The sequence below is a fragment of the Eurosta solidaginis genome, chromosome 1 (genome assembly GCF_040869045.1).
Source record: "Eurosta solidaginis isolate ZX-2024a chromosome 1, ASM4086904v1, whole genome shotgun sequence".
In the NCBI taxonomy this organism is placed as follows: domain Eukaryota; kingdom Metazoa; phylum Arthropoda; class Insecta; order Diptera; family Tephritidae; genus Eurosta; species Eurosta solidaginis.
Window position 1 is genome coordinate 55,120,967 of NC_090319.1, and position 20,978 is coordinate 55,141,944.

General features: G+C 34.4%; 1 protein-coding gene across 5 annotated transcripts in view; it reads left to right on the plus strand.

Annotated features, from left to right (window-relative positions):
* The window catches only part of Pbp95 (proximal sequence element A Pbp95), a 207,234-nt gene that overhangs the window by 28,173 nt on the left and 158,083 nt on the right, over positions 1-20,978 (plus strand). The window contains exon 6 of one of the 5 annotated variants that reach the window (XM_067790925.1): positions 1,606-19,183. The exons of the other annotated variants lie outside the window; for them this stretch is intronic. The gene's annotated coding sequence lies outside the window, so the exon portion shown is untranslated. Of the gene's footprint in view, positions 1-1,605; positions 19,184-20,978 lie in introns of those variants that run through there. 5 annotated transcript variants of the gene reach the window in all.

Below are 20,978 nucleotides of genomic sequence, written 5' to 3' on the forward strand. Positions count from 1 at the left end.
GATCGAGTTTCACGTTGTTATGTATGTATGTACGTATACATACATACATATATTAACTTTTTTGTATTTGCATCGAACGTTGATGCTCATGCGTGGAATTCTTTGCTTTCTTGGATTTTAAGGGTATCCAAAAGAGAAGCAGTTCGTATGTAGACGAAAGAACGAAATGACAAGCAAACGACGTTTTTGTTTGTCAACTTCGACGAGTTTACGTATGTATGTATATATATATACCAAAAATATTTTATATTAACGGACGGATTTGGCAAATAGTTACACGTATTTTCTTGTCTCGCTGCGAACGAGAGTTAAAAGAATACTTCGTGGTGTTGCTTTTAGCTACGCGACAAATTTTCGAATTAACGTCGGCTACGAATGTGAATGTACAACGAACGTGCAGAGGAGTCCCAATTTTTCGAACACGAATTGTGGAGTCTCAATTTTTGCACAAACACATGGAATTTTTCGTTTTATATTCACCCCTATTCTGCATTTCGATTACGTTCCCGTTCTACGCTCCGCTTTAATCGTTTAAAAGTTGGGTATTCTGCATTACGACGGAATCGTAATGAGAAGAGGAAGAGCAAAAGAATTTTCGAAATCAGCTGTTTGTACGGAATATGTGAACATTGGAACAAAATAAATTAAAGAAAATTTGTAAAAAACACTGAAAAACGTTTATATTTAATTATCCACGCCATTTTGTACAAAAAAAAAGCAATAGAATATATTGCCGCAGTGTTATATTTTTTTGAGTGAAGTGCTTTCATAATTGTATTTGTGTTTTTGTCGTTCTTTTGGCCAATTCCCTGCCGTGGCCACCAAGTTTTCTTAAAACGGATTCCTGCACGAATATAGTTGACTTTTTCTGAATTTTATGGATGTTAATTTTATTGCACTGGCCTAAAAACTTTATGAAGATTTATTTATTCTTTCCGCAAAGATTGTTTACGTTTTCGCTTCACCTTCCTCTACTCCGGCAGCTTGGTTTGGCATATAACTGGACCCAACGAACAGACACAAATTATAGCTGCCTATTATACAGGAATCAATAGCCGCGGCATTATTTGTGGAGTTGGAAAGCAACGCATACGTAAATGGTCAAGCGAGAATGGAAAGGCAAATATTGCGAGATTTGTGTAATCCATTTGAGATGAGTGGCGAATTTTAAGAAATTGAACTTAAAAGTGTAGGATGCCAACGTCTTGTTTGTTCAACGGAATATTTTATTCTGATTTTTCAGTTTTCATTTTTTAAATTCAAAAGTACAACTCGTTTACATATTTTTTTTCAACGAGTCACGTACACTTATTTCCCTTTCAAAAATATGTAACGAGTTCAACAAGTGTATGCCCTTTCGAAAACATTCATACAAACATAAATATTTTATAAATGGAAAATATACGTAATGACATACATTTAAATAATTTACATAAACATAAACATACAAATATTTTGGAAAATGTTAACTTCATTATTGATTATTTGAAACAAAGCTTTCTGCTTTAAATATAAACCCAAAAAGTGTAACACAGTACATATATGTATATACAAGTATACATACTACAAAAGTGGTAAAGTTTAATGACTTATTTTCTTATTTAGGTTCAAAAAAACTTTCGACTTAATAAGGATGCTTTCAAGTACGTGTTAGATACTTTTGCGGGGCAAATACGTCCAAGGACTTCGACATCGACATGTCGTTTTTGACCTGGAAACATATAAAAAACAATTATCATCAAGCCTTTTACGTTTCTTAACAAGTTTTACTTACATTTTTGTTAAAATTCTGTTATAAATTAATAAAAAAATAAAAAGAAAATAGTTTTCCGCCAACAAATTTGCAACTTAAAAAATCGAAAAAATTCCAATCCAAGTCGAAATGCAGAATAGGGCTGATTAAAATCGTATTTTTCAACTATTTTCACGTGGAGTGGATCACATATCACTTCTGAGGCTGTCAGGAGGCCTTTTGGTTAGTTTTAGATTTTGTAAAAATAGTGAAGTTTATTAATATAAAAGTTTACAAAGTTTAAAAAAGTATTTAATTTCACAAGCTGCCTCTGCACACGATGAACGCTATTACTCGACTCTCTTCTTGTTCTGTTCGATCGTGTCTATGATGTGCTTGGGTGTAGGGTTGCCAGGTTGCTGACAATAGTTTCGGCTTAGTTTTTGCTGAAAACGCTGCGCTAACACCAGCTGTTTCTTCTCCATTTAGTCGATTTAGATTTTCTTCTTCCAACTGTAAAGATGACATCAATGCATTAATCGTTCGATTTTCTTTAGTGTTGTACCACACTGTTTTATAATTATTAAAATTTGACGTTAAACCAGTAATGATACGTGCCATCTTTAATCTATCGGATAGTTTTTCATTTTGCTGTTCGATTTCTGACGCTAGTTGATTAACTCGAGCTACATAACCTGCTACCGATTCATCATCTCGCATTTTCACTGTAAAAAATTCTTCGTATAAATTCATTGCTCGGATATCGGAATTCTTTTCATAAATGCTTCCGAGCTTTTCCATCATTTCTTTTGAAGTTTTACATGTTAAAATAAGATTTCCATGCTCAGCATCCAACGACTGGATAATAGCATTCATGGATTTTCCCTCGTTTCGCTCAAAAGTATTCCTCACTTCTTCAGTTGCAGTTGTGGCTGGCGCTCTGCCTTCTATATTATCAGTTAATGCACGTGCTTTCATGTAGGCTACAATTTGAAATTTCTATAAACGATAATTAGAGGAATTTCTTAAAATGTGGCCTGTGAAATTGTTCCCGTCTTTTCTGTCGCCGAATGAGTCCATTTTGAATGCCTGACCAATACGCTATGACAAGACGACTATGGTTGTTGCAATTTATTCTTGAGGTGGCTAAATTTCTTTTTTATTGTTGAAGCTTATTAGACAAATTTCCTAGGCCCATAACCTGTTGAATTAATCCAAGGATTTCCAATGTCGCATACATTAATTTAGCCAAATAAGAATTGCAGTATTCATTCGCTTTTATTAAAAATAAGAGTACTTTACAAAAGACCGATATATACATAACAGGATCAACTAACTGAACTAACTTACAGCGCAAAAACCTGCTGTGTCATATATATGTATGTATAAAATAGGGTTGCCATAAATGTTGAAATGGTATTTGATAGTGATATCTCAACATTATCAAATACAATGTTAATCCACAATTGAATGTACTGCTTATTTTTTGGAGGTTGGAAAGAACGCGTTTCCAATCATTCTACTTCAACTCGCATATAGACAGAGCTCTCCTATGAGAAGCTTGATATTAAATAATTAATTTTTCATTGTTTTCGGAATGAACGTGATTCCGATCAGTACGCAACTAACGGTCTGAAACGACACTCTCCAGTAGAGGTGGAAAACTATCGATTGTCCCCACTACCTATAAAAATAGGTTTTTGTGGTTCTTGTATTTCATTTTATTTATTTATTGACAAGATATTAGTACAATAAGATCTAAGACCTTTCATAGTACAACCAAGATGAATAACTCTTATAATAATAAAATAAGTCGAACTAATCTAGTTCAAATTTAATAAAAAACTCAAATATATAAGTAAAAATGTAAGAGGAAAATTTATCTAAAACTAGCACCTATAGTTAATATATATATATTCAAATAGATTGACGACAAGCAATGCGGCGGTTGCAATAAAAAACTTGAAAAAAATGACGCATAGTTGTGTGGACACAAATGTACATACGTATTAATTTTTTTAAATATGAAATTCAAGTATGTAAAGATTTTAGACGAGTTTGGAAAATTAAGGTTCCTGTTCTAGTCGACGATACCTACAGAAAACGCAGTGTCATCTTTCAAGTCTCCTATTTAGTCTTGTACATTATTTTGTACATAATTAATTTTTCTATCGTTTTAGATTCAGGTTTACCAATATGATTATTTCTAATCCTTTCCATCCTATTCTCAAGTGACTCAACTCCCTCATTGTATTTTAAACTAGCAATAACAGAAATAAGAGGATCATCTCTATTTAATTGAAATCTTTCACATAAAGCATTTATTACCTTATCTATATCTGAAACCTTAGTCCAACCAGCCCTTTCATAACAAGGAACAATCGGACTTTTGCAAAACTTTTCTTGACTTCAATAGCTTTCACAACCTGCACAGGTATTTTAGCCACTTTACAATAATTTTTCTTAACAAACCTCTTATTAATCTCATTATCATTATTAAGAACCTTTGGTTCAGAACTCGGTAACTCTGGAAAATTAGCATCAAAGTCCTCCAACAACTCAAACCTATTGTGCATATGTATTAAACGCTTCTTTCTTACTAATCTTTTTACTAGTCATAACCTCAATAACCTCCTTCTCTTTCTGCCACCTAGGACATAAATTCCTATTAATAGATACATGATTCCCATCACCACAGAGAATACACTTGGGATTTGTGCATTTCTCAGCGCACTTACCCTCAATTCTGCTTAATATACAACGCGTTTTAGTCCTACAACTTAACCCTTAATTAGTCGCATGAAGAAAATCACACAAATAGTCGCGTGGGGTCTCTGGTGACCCCAAACAAAACTTAGAAAAATAATAATAAAAACTAAATAAAACGATTTAGAATTTTCATAAACATAAACATACTTTATTATTAAGTATTTCAAAAAACTAAAAGGTAACTTTCACTTTTAACTTAAATTAAAAAATAATTAATTTCAAATTCATCTTAAAACATTTCATTTTTGCCATAACAGAGTTAAAAAAATATAAAAAGTTAATCTGAGCTATCAGTCACGTCTTGCTTAATGCACTCTGTGCATAATGGCTTAGAGCATCTTTGGCAAATAAATTTGCCACAATTGTGGCATTTAGATGCCACTTTCTTGTCATCCTTTCTGGGGCATGATGAACAGCGTCCGCGTTTAGCTGTTGATTGTTGCGGCGGCCCGTGCACATTATGTACTTCAGAAAGACGTTTTTTTATTGACCTGGGAATAGCAGATTGGCGAACTCGTCTTTTCTGGTGGTCCTCGACAAGTGTTGTAGCTAATTTTTTCAAAAAAATGCGCCTTATGTGTGTGTCGCTCTTATCAGTATTTGCTTTATGTACAACAAATGCGTTAATGCCAGATATGTTTATCAGATGAAAAAATACAGCCATCGGCCACCTTCTCGTTCTCCTCCCAACGTTGTAAGTGGCACAAAGTTGGTCATTACAATCAACACCACATTTGGTACCATTATAATATGTAACTATTTCTGGTTTCTGAGCGCTGGCTGTTGCTTCTTCAATGGCATTATCATTATGCATTGTTGAAAGGAGAACTACGGCTTTCTTTGGCTTAGGAACATAAGATACCATCGTAATTTGATTATGAAATCCAAATAGTGAGCTAAATTGTTCTCTGTTTTTGCTTGGTAGGAATTCACAAGGGATATCAGGCTTTCGTTTATTCAATGCACCAACAAGGGTCAATTTATATTCTGGAGTTAGCAACTCCTTAGCCAGTTTAACGCTAGTATACCAATTGTCAGTCGTTATATTGCGACCACTGCCTTTCACTGGCTGAACTAGGCGTTTCACTATCTCATCTGGAGAATTAGACACCTGATACTCTCCATCTGGCTGCTTACCCGAGTATACTTCAAACTTGTAAAAATAATATGTTTTCGAATCAACCATGGCTTGCACTTTTATGCCATACTTATTAGGTTTATTAGGCATGTAAACTTTACCTTTAAAACGACCTCGAAAACCAATCAATTGCTCATCTATAGTCAAATTCTCACTGGCGGAATAAGCTGTTAAAAACTTGTTTTCTAAAATTGTACACAGATTTCTTATAGCTGCTAAATTGTCAATTTTTTGTCTTTCTTTTCGATCTGAGGTATTATCAAAGCGCAAACAGCGTAATAAAAACAAAAAACGTCTATGAGACATCGTAAGCCGAAACATTTCTATGCCAGATCCATCTTGTGCCCACAAATCTAAAAAATTCAAGTGAGAAGCTCTTAGGACTCCAGCCATAATCAATAAACCCAAAAATGCGTTTATTTCCAATGCATCAGTTGGAAGCGCATCACGATCTCGTTTGAACTTATCTTTTAATTTCGAGATATATAAATTAGTGTTTAGGACCATAAGTTCAATAACTTCATTGTCAAAAAAGAGTCGGAAGCATTCTAGAGGAGATTTAGCATTTTTTGCATGCTGTTTAACTCCCGGTAAATGAAGAATTATGTTGTGGGCTCGCGTCCTAACTGCACTTGATGGCGGTGCTTTATACCATTTCACTTTTGATGCATTTTTTGGATTATGCCTGGATAAATAATAGTTACCAAAAGATAATTCAGTATTTTCGCTGTCTTCGGTGTCTGAAATTTCGCTTTCCGAATCATGAGAACTTTCTTCAATAGCGAAATTTGCAAACTCGCTTTCGGACGAAGAACCACCAACATCTTCCTCAATATCCGACAACTCATCCAGGCATTGCAGTATTTGCCTTTCTTTATCCATTTCAAAATAGCAAATTTAAAGAAAATCAGGGAAAATCTATCGAAATAATAACGAAAATAGAATACGCATTCTAACAAAGCATAGCTACAGACAAAAACAAATATATTTACTAAGAAAAACCCGAAACACAACAACTCACCTCCGAAGGAAAATTTTACGTAACTAGTCGCGTGGGGTCAGAGCATAAAACAGTAGCGACAGGTGTACACGCGTCGATGTTTTGATCTATACTAATTTGTACTCACAACAAAGAGTTAGAAAGCTAGAAAGAGAGCGAGCGCTCTGCAAGCATTACATCACATTGTTTTTTTAATTTGAAATGGTCTTAACCCCACGCGACTAATTAAGGGTTAACTTAGTATGACCAAGTCTACCACAGTTCAAACATTGCTTAGCTGGGGGTAAATAATGGAAAGCTTTGAAATTAGTATAAAAAATTGTAATACCAGAAAGAAGTTTACACCCTTCAAAAAAATCTTAATTGTCTCAGTTGGCCAAAATCTAGTTTTATTATCTCTATCTCTTCTTTTAATCCTAGAAACACCAATTACATTGATATCTGAACAAATATTTTAAAAAATTTCTTCATCAGTTAATTCCTCAGGAATATTTCTAACAACACGTCTGCAAAAAGGACTTAGGGATAAATGATATTATATTAGCATCACGCAAACTCTTGTTATCTAAACAAGCATTAGCCATTTCTACACTTTCAAAAACAATTTTATAAGGCGTTCTTCCCGTAACAATAACATCCTTAACACCAACAATATCAAAAGCCTTAATTTTATTCCGAAAAAAGTCCATTTTTAACGTTAATATTTTTAAAAAGACTTGACTTAGAAGTATGAAACAAAACAGCAGGCAAACCATTATAATTAAAAAAAAATAAAAATAAAAAATAAAAAAAAGTAAAAGTAAATTACATCATGTTCTGGTTTATTATGAAAACCAACATTCCTAGCATCATTTGTCTCAAGAACTTCACCCTAACAAAATTATTATTAAAAACATTATCAGTCCGATTCTAAATAAAAATTCCTTGTGAGTTTTTTCACTTCTCCCTTCCCTCCTATTCTGAACAATGTTCGAAAAAGCGGAAACCGGTTATGGGAGAAAAGTAGGTATTATGAATGTGAGGGAGAGGGAGATTTCGCTGCCATTTCATAGGAGTTTTTTCACTAGTTAAATTATAGGGAATACATCAAAATATTTAAAAGAAATTCGTTCTTTTAAGAAAAAACACTTATTTGTACAAATTTGTGCTAAAATATGTATTTACATTCTACCACAATATCTCACTGTTAATGCAACAACAACAACAACCACAATATTAATTATTTTAAGTCGAAAAGTATATCATAAGCAACGGAAGAGCTCTTCGTATATTTGATGCAGCCATCCAGAAATTGCGCAAGAAATTTTTAAGAAGGCTTAAATAGATTATGGCATATGGCGAAAGGCGAACTCAACTCGACTTGGCCGCCAGAAAATTGCTTTGCAGAATGGATGCATGCAACTCCGGCGGATTTGTGTTATCCCACCGTCTTCTTCTTATGCTCCTCTGTTGATGTTGCTGTGGCACCAAATCATTACTTATTCCAGTGAATACCACATGAAATGCAATAATGTGCATTGTTTGTACCTTATTTCTTAATTTCAAACAAATTCGCAACAATAATTAAACTTTTCAATTTTTTAAACAAAATAAGCAATGCGCAACGAAATTTCAAGTAACAAAACAGCTGACTACGAAAATTCGAAATTCCTATTCCCCAATTATTCTTCTCCCTAGGAGAAAAGAATTGGAAGAATTTTTCCGCGGGAATAAAAAAAATCCGCGAGAACAAAATTCCGCAAGAATATTTAGAATTGGTCTGTATGTTCAACACCATCAGAATTATTGCCAGAAAAAATATTTCTAGCTTCTTTTGTAATATCATCTTCACCCCAACAAAGTTAGTAGCTACACTATATTCACCATTAGAATTCAAAGTAATATTCAAATCTTTTTCACCACTATCACCATAACTATTACAATCTAAACCAGATACACCATTTGAGGTTAAATTCAAACCTACACGTTCACCATCATTATTCAAAACTCCATTTTCCATAACCACCATTTTGTATTTTGAGGTTATGTTCAATAATTCATTTTCAATATGATTTTTAGCCTTATCAGCCAAAAAACTTTCACAATTTATATTCAAACTTCCTTTTCCATAGCCTCTATTTTATCATCAGAGGTTATGTTAGAAATAAATTTTCACATACATTATTAGAAACTTGATTTGAGGTTATGTGTGTTAAAACACCATGACAACCAAAAGAACAATTACTCTTATTTTCATAATTTTTATTACGCAAAAACATACCTTGCAGCCCTTTTAGCATTTTTCCTAACCTCAGCCTTAATCTTTCTCCTTTTCGTCTTTCTAATACAAAGCTCATTCCTAGAAAAACTAGATAGTAAATCCTCCATTAAATTCAAATCATCAAAACGAGATCCAGCCGTGCCCTAACATACATAAGCTCATTTAAATCACCCAAAATACTAACCTGACCACCACCAGGATCTCCACCCTCCATATCTCCTACACCAACATGATATCAATAAAAAAGAATAATAAAAATTAAGAATGAAATGAATACACATTAATACTCCACTTCTGGGCACACAAACGAGCAAAAAAGTCTGAAACTTATTTTTACGAAAATTTTCCTTTACCAAATGTCGTCAGCAACAGTTTTCACGCAAGAAAAAAGATACGTATTTAAAAATGCGTCCGATGTCTGCAGCTGTTCAACGAGAAGTCGAGATTTAAGTTTAGAGCGACGGTCATTCGCAATTAACCCGGCTTTGCTGAAGACCCTCTCCCACTTAACTGACGATGCTGGTATGCAAAGATACTTTTGTGCATACACAAGTAACGGCTCAAATTGTATTTTATTGCAAATCTTAAAAAAAAAAAGTATTTTGTTAATAAATGTGATTTTGTAAAATACTAGAACAGTCTGTTGCATGAGAGCTGCATCTGAAAATCTTACATATTCCTTGGTTAGCGAAGCTTGCAGTAGGTAGTTCGCTGACTTCGCAAAAGTCGGCAACTGTTATCAAAAAATTTCTAGTGGCATAAAACCTAAGTGTTAATAACAGCTTAGTTTTTGCTGAAACATTAACTTGTACAGCGCTTGGGAAATAGTGGTTAAAAAGGCAAAAGCCAAGGTTAAGCAATTAAGGGTTGTGGTATTGGCAACGTCCAAACACTTTTTCCAAGTTAAAATGTGGTTCATGAGTGCAACATAACTTCCTTTGCTCCTGTTGCTGAGGAGCACAAATGCAAACACGGCTTGAGGTATGTGCTACTTACCTTTTAGTGCGGGTCCTAGTAGCGCCCTCAATTCGGTTTAAAATTTTCATGCAGGTGGACTTTGTCAACCGAAATTTCTTGATGAATTCATCCTCCGAGTATTCTTCAAAGTAATCAGTTCGGTTACGAAAAGTTCTTTTATTTAGGTGGCGGTCACAGGTTTCTTCATATGCTTCTTCCAGAGCGTGAATATCAAATACACGCCGGCTTTCCAAAGCAATTTTAAATTTTATTAAAATTTATTGACTCAAAAATGAAAATAAATGCAAGTTTCAATCAGCTGTTTTGCCTTTGTAAACAATACAGATGGTTAGTCGAATCGATAAATTTTAAAGGATGGATTGACAGCCTGCTAAATTTTATCGGGAGGATAAAGTAAAAGGCACTGCAAAAAAAAATTTTGTTTTAAGAGCAGATAAATTTTAGCAGGCATTCGAGAAAACGGCCCTTAGGCTTGTACATTATTTTGTACAAAATTAGGCCCCTATTATGAGACAAATTCGATCCTCGACTGTGGTCGAAAGAGCTGATAGAACGAATTTTCATTCGGTATTATGACACTCATTCGATCAAGACTAGTGTCATTGTTCGATAATTCGATAAATTCAACCGTTCAGAAAAACACATTCCCATCATCTGTCAAATAAAATAAAAGCAAAATTATTTATTATGAAGAAAAAAGCTAAAGTACTGCAACTAGCCAGAAGTATAAAACGCTGAAATGGATTTCAACGCGTAATTGTAGCTTTCTAAACGTTGTAACTTTCTAAACATGCTGTTAAATGTGTTAAAAACTAAACTCCATAATGACCATCGAAGCATTCATGGACTTGCTACCAGTGAAGATGAATGGCTGCAACAATGCACAAGAGCCAAGTATATTCCAACCTTTTTGAAATTGGCAACAATTCTCAGATTTTGCGCTAGGGATTGTCTCAACTTAGCATCGGGTACGAGAATGCACTCGGGATTTTTTCCACCTGATCCTTTCTGCAAGTTCCTTGTGTTATAAACGGATTTTGTACAATTTTTGAAACCGGTCTTCCAAGCAGTTGTTTTGTATTCACGACCTTGGACCTATATGTAGCTTAAATTATATTGACTCAATTATTTTTATTTAACTTGGTTATTATGTTACTTTGAACTTTGTAATTTTAATATGTTTTACAATATTTAAATTTTCAATATTGATTTTTCTATTTTCAAAAATTTTCATTATTATTAAATTTGTCATCATGAAAATAACATTTTCTTTTAAATAATTTTTGTGTAGATATTAATTTTAATAAAAATAAAGCATTATACAATATATACGATTAATACAAATAGTTTGAAATTACTATTAGATAGCAAAAAAGTAGAAGATAAACACAAAAAACTTACGTTTCAAACAATTTTATTCTAATTCGATACAGCGTCGACAACAAATTTCTATTCGCTTCAAAATTAAATACAGAACGAAAATTTCGACAGAGATTAGATGTCATAATACCAATTTCAACATCGATTTTCGATGTTCGATAGCCAGCGAAGATCGAAGATCGAAAAATGATCATAATAGGGGCCTTAATTTGCTATCGTTTTAGATTTAATTTTAAAGCGATGGTCATTCGCAATTAACCCGGCTTTGCTGAAGACCCTCTCCAACTTAACTGACAATGCTCGTATGCAAAGATACTTTTGCGCATACATAAGTAACGGCTCAAATTGTATTTTATTGCAAATTTAAAAAAAAAAAAATTTTTTGTTAATTTTGTTAACTTTGTATATTTAAACGAAAAAAAAAAAAAAAAAAAAAAAAAAAATGTGTGCACCCACCTTCCAAGATTTTTAGTCAAAATTGACCTCTTCCAAATACAGTTGATTCCTAACCAATGCAGCCAATTCCGACGTGCTAGGGTTATCTGGCGTTGGATCGGGGTGTAGGTCAATTGACTCGTCCGGTTGTTCTACGTTATTCGCAGCTTGCGGCGAAGATAATGCGCACATTTCAACCTCCAACGCTTTGAAAGCATTCCAGGCATTTTCGGTGCTTTTAAAGCCCTCTTTTTTGAACAAGGGATCCAATATTGAACCCACCTGCGGTATGACCTGCTCTTCAAATACGAACAGTATTTTTTGTACAGCGTTTTTAATAGCCGCAAGAAAATTTTTCCTTCCGAGGATTTGATGTTCCTGCTCATGTGCTGCAGTTCTATATGCAACCCACATATAAGTGGAATGATAAGAGATGATATTACGTTGGATAAGCTGAAAAGTTGTCGCTTAATATCATCAAATAGCTTTAAAATTACTTTACCACAATTAAGAAGAGTAATACTTACTGCATCTTTTATTCGCGCAAGTCGGCATATCATAGAATAGCAGCTGTTCCAACGTGTCGAAACTTCCTGAATTAATTTTAAAGGAGTTTGAGTACTCTGCTCTGCCAAAAGCTTTGCAGTAGCTATAGTGCTCGATTTAAAATATTTTACTTCATCTTTGCATATTTTCAAAATATTTTGAATATCTTCAATTTTTAAACACTCCTGAACAACTAGTGCTAACGCATGGAGGATTGGTTGAAAAGCACTCGTTTCCAATCCTTCACTTTTCAATAGTGTGCCGGTACATATTTGTATTCGGGATAGCCATGTGTCATGCGACAGCTCTGTATATATATATATGTTTTGCATGTCGTGATAACGCGCATTAGATCTTCGTCACGGCCATCCAACAGTTTGAGCTGCAATTTTTTGTCAAAGACACCAACCACAATGCGATCACGCAGCATTCGGTCCTCATATAAGCGGCCACATTCACACTTAAATTCACAGTAGCGTAATTGTGTGCGCAACTTCGTTTCAAATTCATTGAAGGGTTGGTGTTCTTTTTGGACCATCACATTGAATTTGTATGACTCCATTACAACGTTTCGCTGAGGCAAGCAATGCGCGTGGAATTTTCGAAGTACTTCCTCGAGTGTACGTTGTTCAACAACTTGTTCAACCCGCGATGGTAGTTGTTCGACACCATCGACGATTACAGCTGGAATATGGCGCTAAGTCTTGATTTGCCCCAACAATGAGTCTTGCAATGAGGTTTGCATGTCTGCGAATAGATATTTTATTGGTATTAATTAGTTCAGTCCCACATGTGTTTACTGGTCTACATCAGTAGCTGCAAAATCACTATCACTAGTGATGTGTTAAAATATATTCGTCACAGAGTTAATCTATACAAGCTATTGAGCACTTAATGTCCTGTTTACATTCTATAACTTACATCATTAGACTTACGACGTGTTAGGTATTATTACACTAGCAGCCTTTTTGAAAGTTTTCGAATGTTCAAACTTTATATTAGTAGGAAGCTTATTAAAACCTTTAAAGAATATATTTATAAGCCTTTCTCACTTGCTATTTATAAGGTTGTTATAGTAAGGAATTTATAATAGGATTTGAATTGAAATTTCACGATTTTGTATTCTATTGGAGTATCCTCAAAATATCAGATATTGTCTTTATTAAAGCTGATAAATCAGAGCTGCATTATTTTGAAGATTCCTGTTATGGCTATTACATATGTTGAAAAATGAAAACGATAATTTTCGGTGATATAAACTTTAATACGATACGAAAGTTCTAGTACATTTATGTCCTAACGTTAAATATTTGCTTGTTTTATAATTGTGTTGCTTGGCACGTCTGCAAATCTAATACAACGTTATCCCTATATTGTGCCTTTTATATCTTCAAATCGTATGATCAAATTCCGTTAGTTAAATACATATATATGTCAAGTTATACAGAGTAAAATATATGGTCAAATACAGAGTAAAGTAAATGGACGAATACAATGCAAACAAAGAATACAAAAATTATGGAACACATGAAATGTCACAGGGTGACTTACAATTCCAGATTCCCTATTTAAGCGCCTCTTTGACTTAACTATACTTACTAAGTATTTCCTACTACAAGCATCATCTCACGCTGACCAGTTCACCTCAATTCTATTGGCTCGCGTTCGGCTCGATCCTCTACATCTTTTTCAGACTTGTTCAATTTTGCTTGAAAATCTGCCATCTTAGACATACAGCGCAGGTAAACCGAGTTGGTCGATGTATGCATCAGCTTTACAGCTGAATTATTTTTTGCCTCTAGCGTGTATAGGATGTAGGGGGTAACGATTCTATTAACCTCGGAAACCTCGGAATTTTATATTTAAGAAGTACAAATTTCGCTGTTACCGCACTCTCAAAAAATATTTTGTATAATGATTTCCCTAAAGCCTTTACCTCTTTGATACCTTCAATTCCTAAGTTTCTAATTTTGGACCATGAGATGAGCCCACTCTTCATAGTAAGGTTTTCAAAATGTTTTGAACTGGATGTATTAACTAAAACTGCATACACACCTTTGTAATATTTATAAAAAAAATGTTTCCCTGTCCTTATTCCCTTTTTTGTTTTCCTCCAAATTTACATTAATCACCCCATTTACTTCAGACAATGGCCTTATATTCTTCATTTTCCTCCTCCATACTGTCTATTTCCTCATTTGTATTGCCTTCCGGTAAAGTTGTATTGTTAGTGCTGTCTACCTTCAGAATCGCCCCTTTGGACACACCATTACCATCTACATTTACCCCAACAATACCATTCCTTACTTTGACTGTAGCTTTTTTAACTAAAATTCCTTACATCGGAGGCATTTCTTTTGCTGGCTTAATTGGATGGGCTAACATAGCTTTGTTAGCTTCCTTATGCCTGTTTGCTTTAGCTCTACGTATTTTCGGTTCTTGCATTGCGCTTAATTCCGATAAAGAATCCTTCACAATACTCTCAACCACTCTCATAGCGTTACATGTAACTCCCGACGCCGAAGCGTCCGCCATTTTGTAGAAGCTCCGAGAAACTTGTACAGTTGTTACAACAAAAACTCCACAAAAAAGTCAACTTCCTTATCCAGTATTATATAAATACTTACAGTACCAGGATTCACCAATTCACCACTTCTGTTTAATTAGACATTTCCAATTCCTAAGTTTCTAATTTTGGACCATAAGTTCAGCTGAATTATTTTTTGCCTCCAGCGTGTATACGATGTAGAGGGGAACGATTCTATCAAAAACGGCAACCTCAGAATTTTAAATTTAATTTCGCTGTTACCGCAGTCTCAAAAAATATTTTGTATAATGATTTCCCTAAAGCCTTTACCTCTTTGATACCTTCAATTCCTAAGTTTCTAATTTTCGACCATAAGATGTGCCCACTCTTCATAGTAAGGTTTTCAAAATGTTTTGAATTGGATGTGTCGACTAAAACTGCATACACACCTTTGTATTCTTTATAATACAAATTGTTACTTCGGGAAACTCACGCTTTAAGTTACCTGCCAAGAGTCCTTTCAATAATATGTTAAGTACGTGGTGGTCGACGTCGCCACTCTTTAACTTCCATCAAAATTTTAATAAAATACTCGCACCCGATTTAATGTGCCAAAATTATGTTTCTCTTTATTTGAAATATTATACTTTTATGCACACGTTCGCAGCTTATAGTCGGCAAAATTATAATGATGGCGGTGAAACATGAAAATGCCGAGCCATCATTGCCAATCGTCATTTTCATGTTTCACCCCACACATATATCTTATTCTCTCTTACATGCTATATTTCAATGCTCATGACGTATTATCGTGTATTTGGTTCTTTCTGTTTATAATATTCACAATTAAATACGTCATTGTGAGCGACACTATTACGATGGTACCAGATAGTTTATGAAAAGCTAATTTGAGGGATTTTACCCTTACAGAATACATATATGTATTTCTTTTAACTAAAATGCCTTGCATAGGAGGCATTTGTTTTGCTGGCTTAATTGGATGAGCTAACACAGCTTTGTTAGCTTCCTTATGCCTGTTTGCTTTAGCTGTACGTATTTTTGGTTCCCAATCTTGCATTGCGCTTAATTCCGATAAGGAATCCTTCACAATACTCTGAACCACTCTTATTACGCTATCGATACTCAGGATGAATAGGCTTTTTATGACAGGCTTTGCCAGTTTATTTCCTGGTATTTTACGTTTCGATTTACTCGCGTGATATAACGTGACTTTTTTTGCCGTATTTATATCAACTTTTTTGGCCAAACAAAGCGATGGCAAACACCAAGGTTTCAACGATTTATTATTACAAAAATATCGATAACAAGTTATGATAGAGATGACATAGTACAAAATGGTATAATAGTTTAAGGCAAATACACAGTATTGATAAATGACATTAAACAGCATTTTAATCTTCCACAACTCTCATAGCGTTGCATGTAACGCCCGACGCCGAAGCATCCGCCTTTTTGTAGAAGCCGCGAGAAACTTCTACAGTTGTTACTACAAAAACTCCACAAAAAAGTCATCCAGTATTATATAAATACTTGCAGTACCAGCATTCAGCAATTCAACATATCTGTTTAATTAGATATTTCAATCAAAATCAAAAAGAAAAATTCAAATAAATTTGGTAAAAAACCAGTCTCTAAAAAGAAACTTTCAAAATGTTCGCCAAGAAGAATCGCAAGTAAAAAGCAAACCAATCAATTTGAATCGGTTACGGGAATGTCATGATACTGCCTGGGCTTAGTTGGTTAATATCCCACAAAAGACGGATGATGGTTGATTTTTTTCGCTATAACAACAACGATGCCTATTCTGGGATATACCCAGGATGTTTCGTGTAGACGTCAGCTAGTGAGTGAACTTGCATATAATATGACTTAGCACGCTGCAACAGGAACTGTTTGGTTGGCATTTCATTTATCTCCCTAATTGGGAGTATTCTTGCCTCATTGTGTAGGTGTTGGTCTGGGGACATAAGAAGACAGCCAGTAGCGGTTCTGAGGGCAGTGCTTTGACAGGCCTGTTGTTGTTGGTGTGGTTGTAGCGATGAGGTTACTCCCCGAAGGCTTTGTGAGTGTTATCGATGTGATGGTCCTTTGCCGGATACAGATCCGGTACGCTCCGGTAACACAGCTCCATTAAGGTGCTAGCCCGACCATCTCGGGAACGATTTATATGGCCACATTAAACCTTCAGATCATCCATCCCTCCCCACCCCCAAGTTCCATGAGGAGCTGACAGGCCTGTATTTTCCTTCAATGACCTTTAGGTTTGGCGACCAAAGCACCAATGTCTACATATGTAAAGAGGTAGTTTGCACCACATACTGCCATAAGAACGATGCTATGAGTCTTTTTATAATTGAAATACAGGGTCCCACTCTTAGATGGGCGTACAATATTGATGTGTTTATCATCAATAGCTCCTAAGCAATTCGGCGTTTCTCTCTTAATAAAGAATTTTTCTGCTCGGTTCGGAGGTGATAAGTATACGATATGTAGCTCATAATAGCATCGCATGTTTCGTATATAACTATCTTTACAGTTGACACACCCATCTTAAAAGTCCGCGCTAGAACATAATTACAGCCTTGAGCTAAGAACCTAAAAATATATACTAAAATTATCCGCATATACATATATAAAAGTATTATGTATTGCCTTTTACCAAGACTCAACTAACAACATACATCAATGTCATAACCTGGCGCGTTTCTGGACATATTGCTTTTCTGTTCGAGAAGCGGCGAAATTTCTCCCTAAGTAGCATCAATAACAAATTAAAGTTTTCTGTGCTCATTCACGTTACTTTAAAAAAATGCTCTTCATCTTTTTCCTGCAACTGTTGGAAGCATGTCTTAAAAAATCCCTCTTCTTATCGCGTCAGGTTCACAGGGCGAACCGTCCGTCGTCTATTTTTACACATCAAAAATATTTCATTTGCTAAATAAGTGATGTGGGATACCTTGGCAATAGTAGCCACAAAATTACTGATATTTTGCACAACTTCGTTCATTTTATTTTCTCTGCACTTTTTTTGGGGATTTGATTTCATGGAAGTGTCTATTTATAGAAGTCCCAGATTCCAGGTTTCTGCCCACCGGAAATGGTATTTCCACCAGTACCGAATGGTAATACCAGAATCATGTGTATCAGCTTGCCATTAGGAGTATTTTCCTGTATTAGGTTATTTTGATTATAATGAATTTGTTGAATTAGAATAGAAGTTATTTTAATTCCATTAATTCACGTAGCGGACTTTTTAATTTATATTTATTTCCACAATTTTAATCAACTTGGCGGGACGCTGGTATTGACAATAAAATATTAAAATACATCAGCTGTTCGAAACAGCGCTGCCACTGTAGCTGCCATTGTAATCAAGTAGCCAATGCATGGCTACGATTGTGCTTTGCTGTAGCTGTGGTCTGTATCCGCCGTGGTGAATGTGATCAACCCTTATCACACGTCTGTTCTCTTCCAATTCTCAAAACGAAGTGAAAAGCACGTCTCTCTGATTCTGAAGGATTGTGTAAAGGGAGAGATACACATTTAATAGTGATAACTTTTGTCTACCGATAAATCGATATACTGATACATGTATGTTACATTTTATATTACAACACCCTTACCCAAAAGTTATACTTATGTATATGTATTTTTAACAGTATTAATAAAAATTTAATTCAAATTAAGAAAGACCATACTGCCCAACAAACTTAGATAGTTTTGAATTGTTGACAAGCTTCGTCATGATGTCAGTGACCATTTCGTTCGTGCATACTTAGCTTTGATCAATCCTTCAGCGAGCTTCTCCCGTATGATCAAGTTTTTAATATCAACGGTATTAACCGCAACGGCGGCGCTTTGCACAGGAGCATTACTTGAGGAAGAAGCAACAAGTGAAATCTCTAATCATAAAATAAAAAAAAGAGTACTCACGTTGTCCTTGGGTCACTTGTAGGACGTAGAAGACAAGTTGAAAGTGTGGAAATGAAAAGACAAGTTGCTACTTTGATGTGCAAACATTAAATCTCTGTTTATTCAATAAATTCTTTGTCTTATATAGTAATTTACTTAACCTATACATTCATAAATATCTTAATACTAATAACTAAAAATATGTACATTGAAAATGGGGTATGAGTACATGTATGTTTGTATGCAGTCTTTGTATACATGTAGTTTAGTATGCTTGACTCTATACATGTAGTTTTGTATATGTTATTTAGCAACGTCGGCAGATCAATGTGAGTACTTTGGTTAAGGCTATGCATACACGTAAGTATGTAAGTTTGTACGCCTGTTGGCATATTTGGTTCCCATAATGGTTTGTATGTAGTAAGCAATTTATTGGCTGTAAACGGATAAGGGTTTCATATTCGGCATTCCATTGAAGTTAGTTGACCGTCTGGGTTAGTTCAATAATTTATGTTGGAAAATATTGTAATATGATTATTACTAAAATATATTTGGAGTTCATGATGCGTATTATTGCAAGTGTGTTACAGTGGGTATGAAGTATAATGCTACATTACAGTGGGTATGACGTATAATGCTATACCATCCGCCTTAGAAAAAGAGTTTTATATAATTGTTTTGCGAACAATTGTATAAGACTCTTTGTCATTTTTTCAATAATTTTTATATTTTATTGTTACTTGATATTGTAGTGAAACAGGTTGTTTGCTTTGATCTGCTGACCTTGATGTTTTTATTGTTTATATTTTAATGCATATCCCCTTTTTTTCAAAAATGTTTACATTTTACATATTTTTTTTTTTTTGTTTTGTACAAGTCCCTTTTTTTCAAAATTTTAAATTTTACTTATTTTATTTATCTTGTTTATTTTATTATTTTATTGCCGGATTTTAAATGTGTCGACCCATCTAAAATCTGCTTGTTTTTAGAAATTATTTTTATTAATTAATCGGGTAAATTGGAATGATTATTTGTTAAATTACCAAAAGATATTTAAAATGGGTTTAAGTCTATTTTTATGGATTATTAATTCCTTATCCCTATTGTTCTTATTACTAGACTCCTCTCTATGTGGTATTAAAGTAAAATTGTTATTTTCGTCAATTTTCTTTACTTTATACCGTCCTTTATATCTATGGTCTAGCTTATTATGGCTATCTTCTTCTCTTACTAAAACTAAATCTCCTAATTTTATTTCCTTACTGGTGCTACTTTTATCATAATTAACTTTTTGTTTTTCCTTAGCTTCTTTTACCAATTTTCTAGCTCTTTGTTGTGCTATCTGAAGTCTATATTTAATTTCCTTATCATATGCCTCGTGATTGTATACTGGGCTTATTTTATTTTCATTTAAGAATTCGTATATCGGGGGATTTTTCGCAAATATAAGCTCATAAGGGCAATAGTTGTGTACGGTCGATGGGGTCGTGTTGTAGCAGTACGCGAAATATTTTAGGTATTCATCCCAATCATCTTTGTCACTGGATATGTATGAACGTACATATTCATTAAACGTTCTATGACTACGCTCTACAGTGCCCAAAGTTTGATGATGGTATGGTGTTGAGTTTTTGTGCTCAACTTTAAGCAATTTGCATAGTTCTTCGAATAATTTATTTTTGTATTCGGCTCGCATATCTGTTAGGATTGTTTTCATGCGGCCATAAATCAAAATGAAATGCTCGAATATAGCTTTAACAACTATTAGTGCATGTTTGCTGAAGACTGGGATTGCTACCAAGTATTTTGTGAGATCGCATATAATGGTAACTGCGTATTCGTTTCCGTTTATTGACCTTGGCAATGGTCCGACCGTATCTATCTGTACTATATCGAAAGCTCTCGGAGGTGTCTCCGTTATTGTCAATGGGTCTTTTATATACTTATTTATTTTATTCTTCTTGCAGTGGATGCAGTTATATACTTTTTTCTTTATGTCACCTCTCATACTTTTCCAGCAACAGTTTTGTTTGATTTTCTTTATCATGCGATTTATTCCTGGGTGGCCACCACTAATAGGATCGTCATGATATTTCTGCAGAATTTCTCTAATTTTCCCGGGGCTAGTCACGTACTCAACCTCTGGGGTTAGTGCAATTGTTAATTTTTTGAGAACCCTATTTCCTAATTCAATAAATTTGTCTAATCGAGTATAATTACTTTAAAACAATTTGTCCCCTAAGGACAACTGTATCTTTTCATGTCCTAAATTGGCGGCTT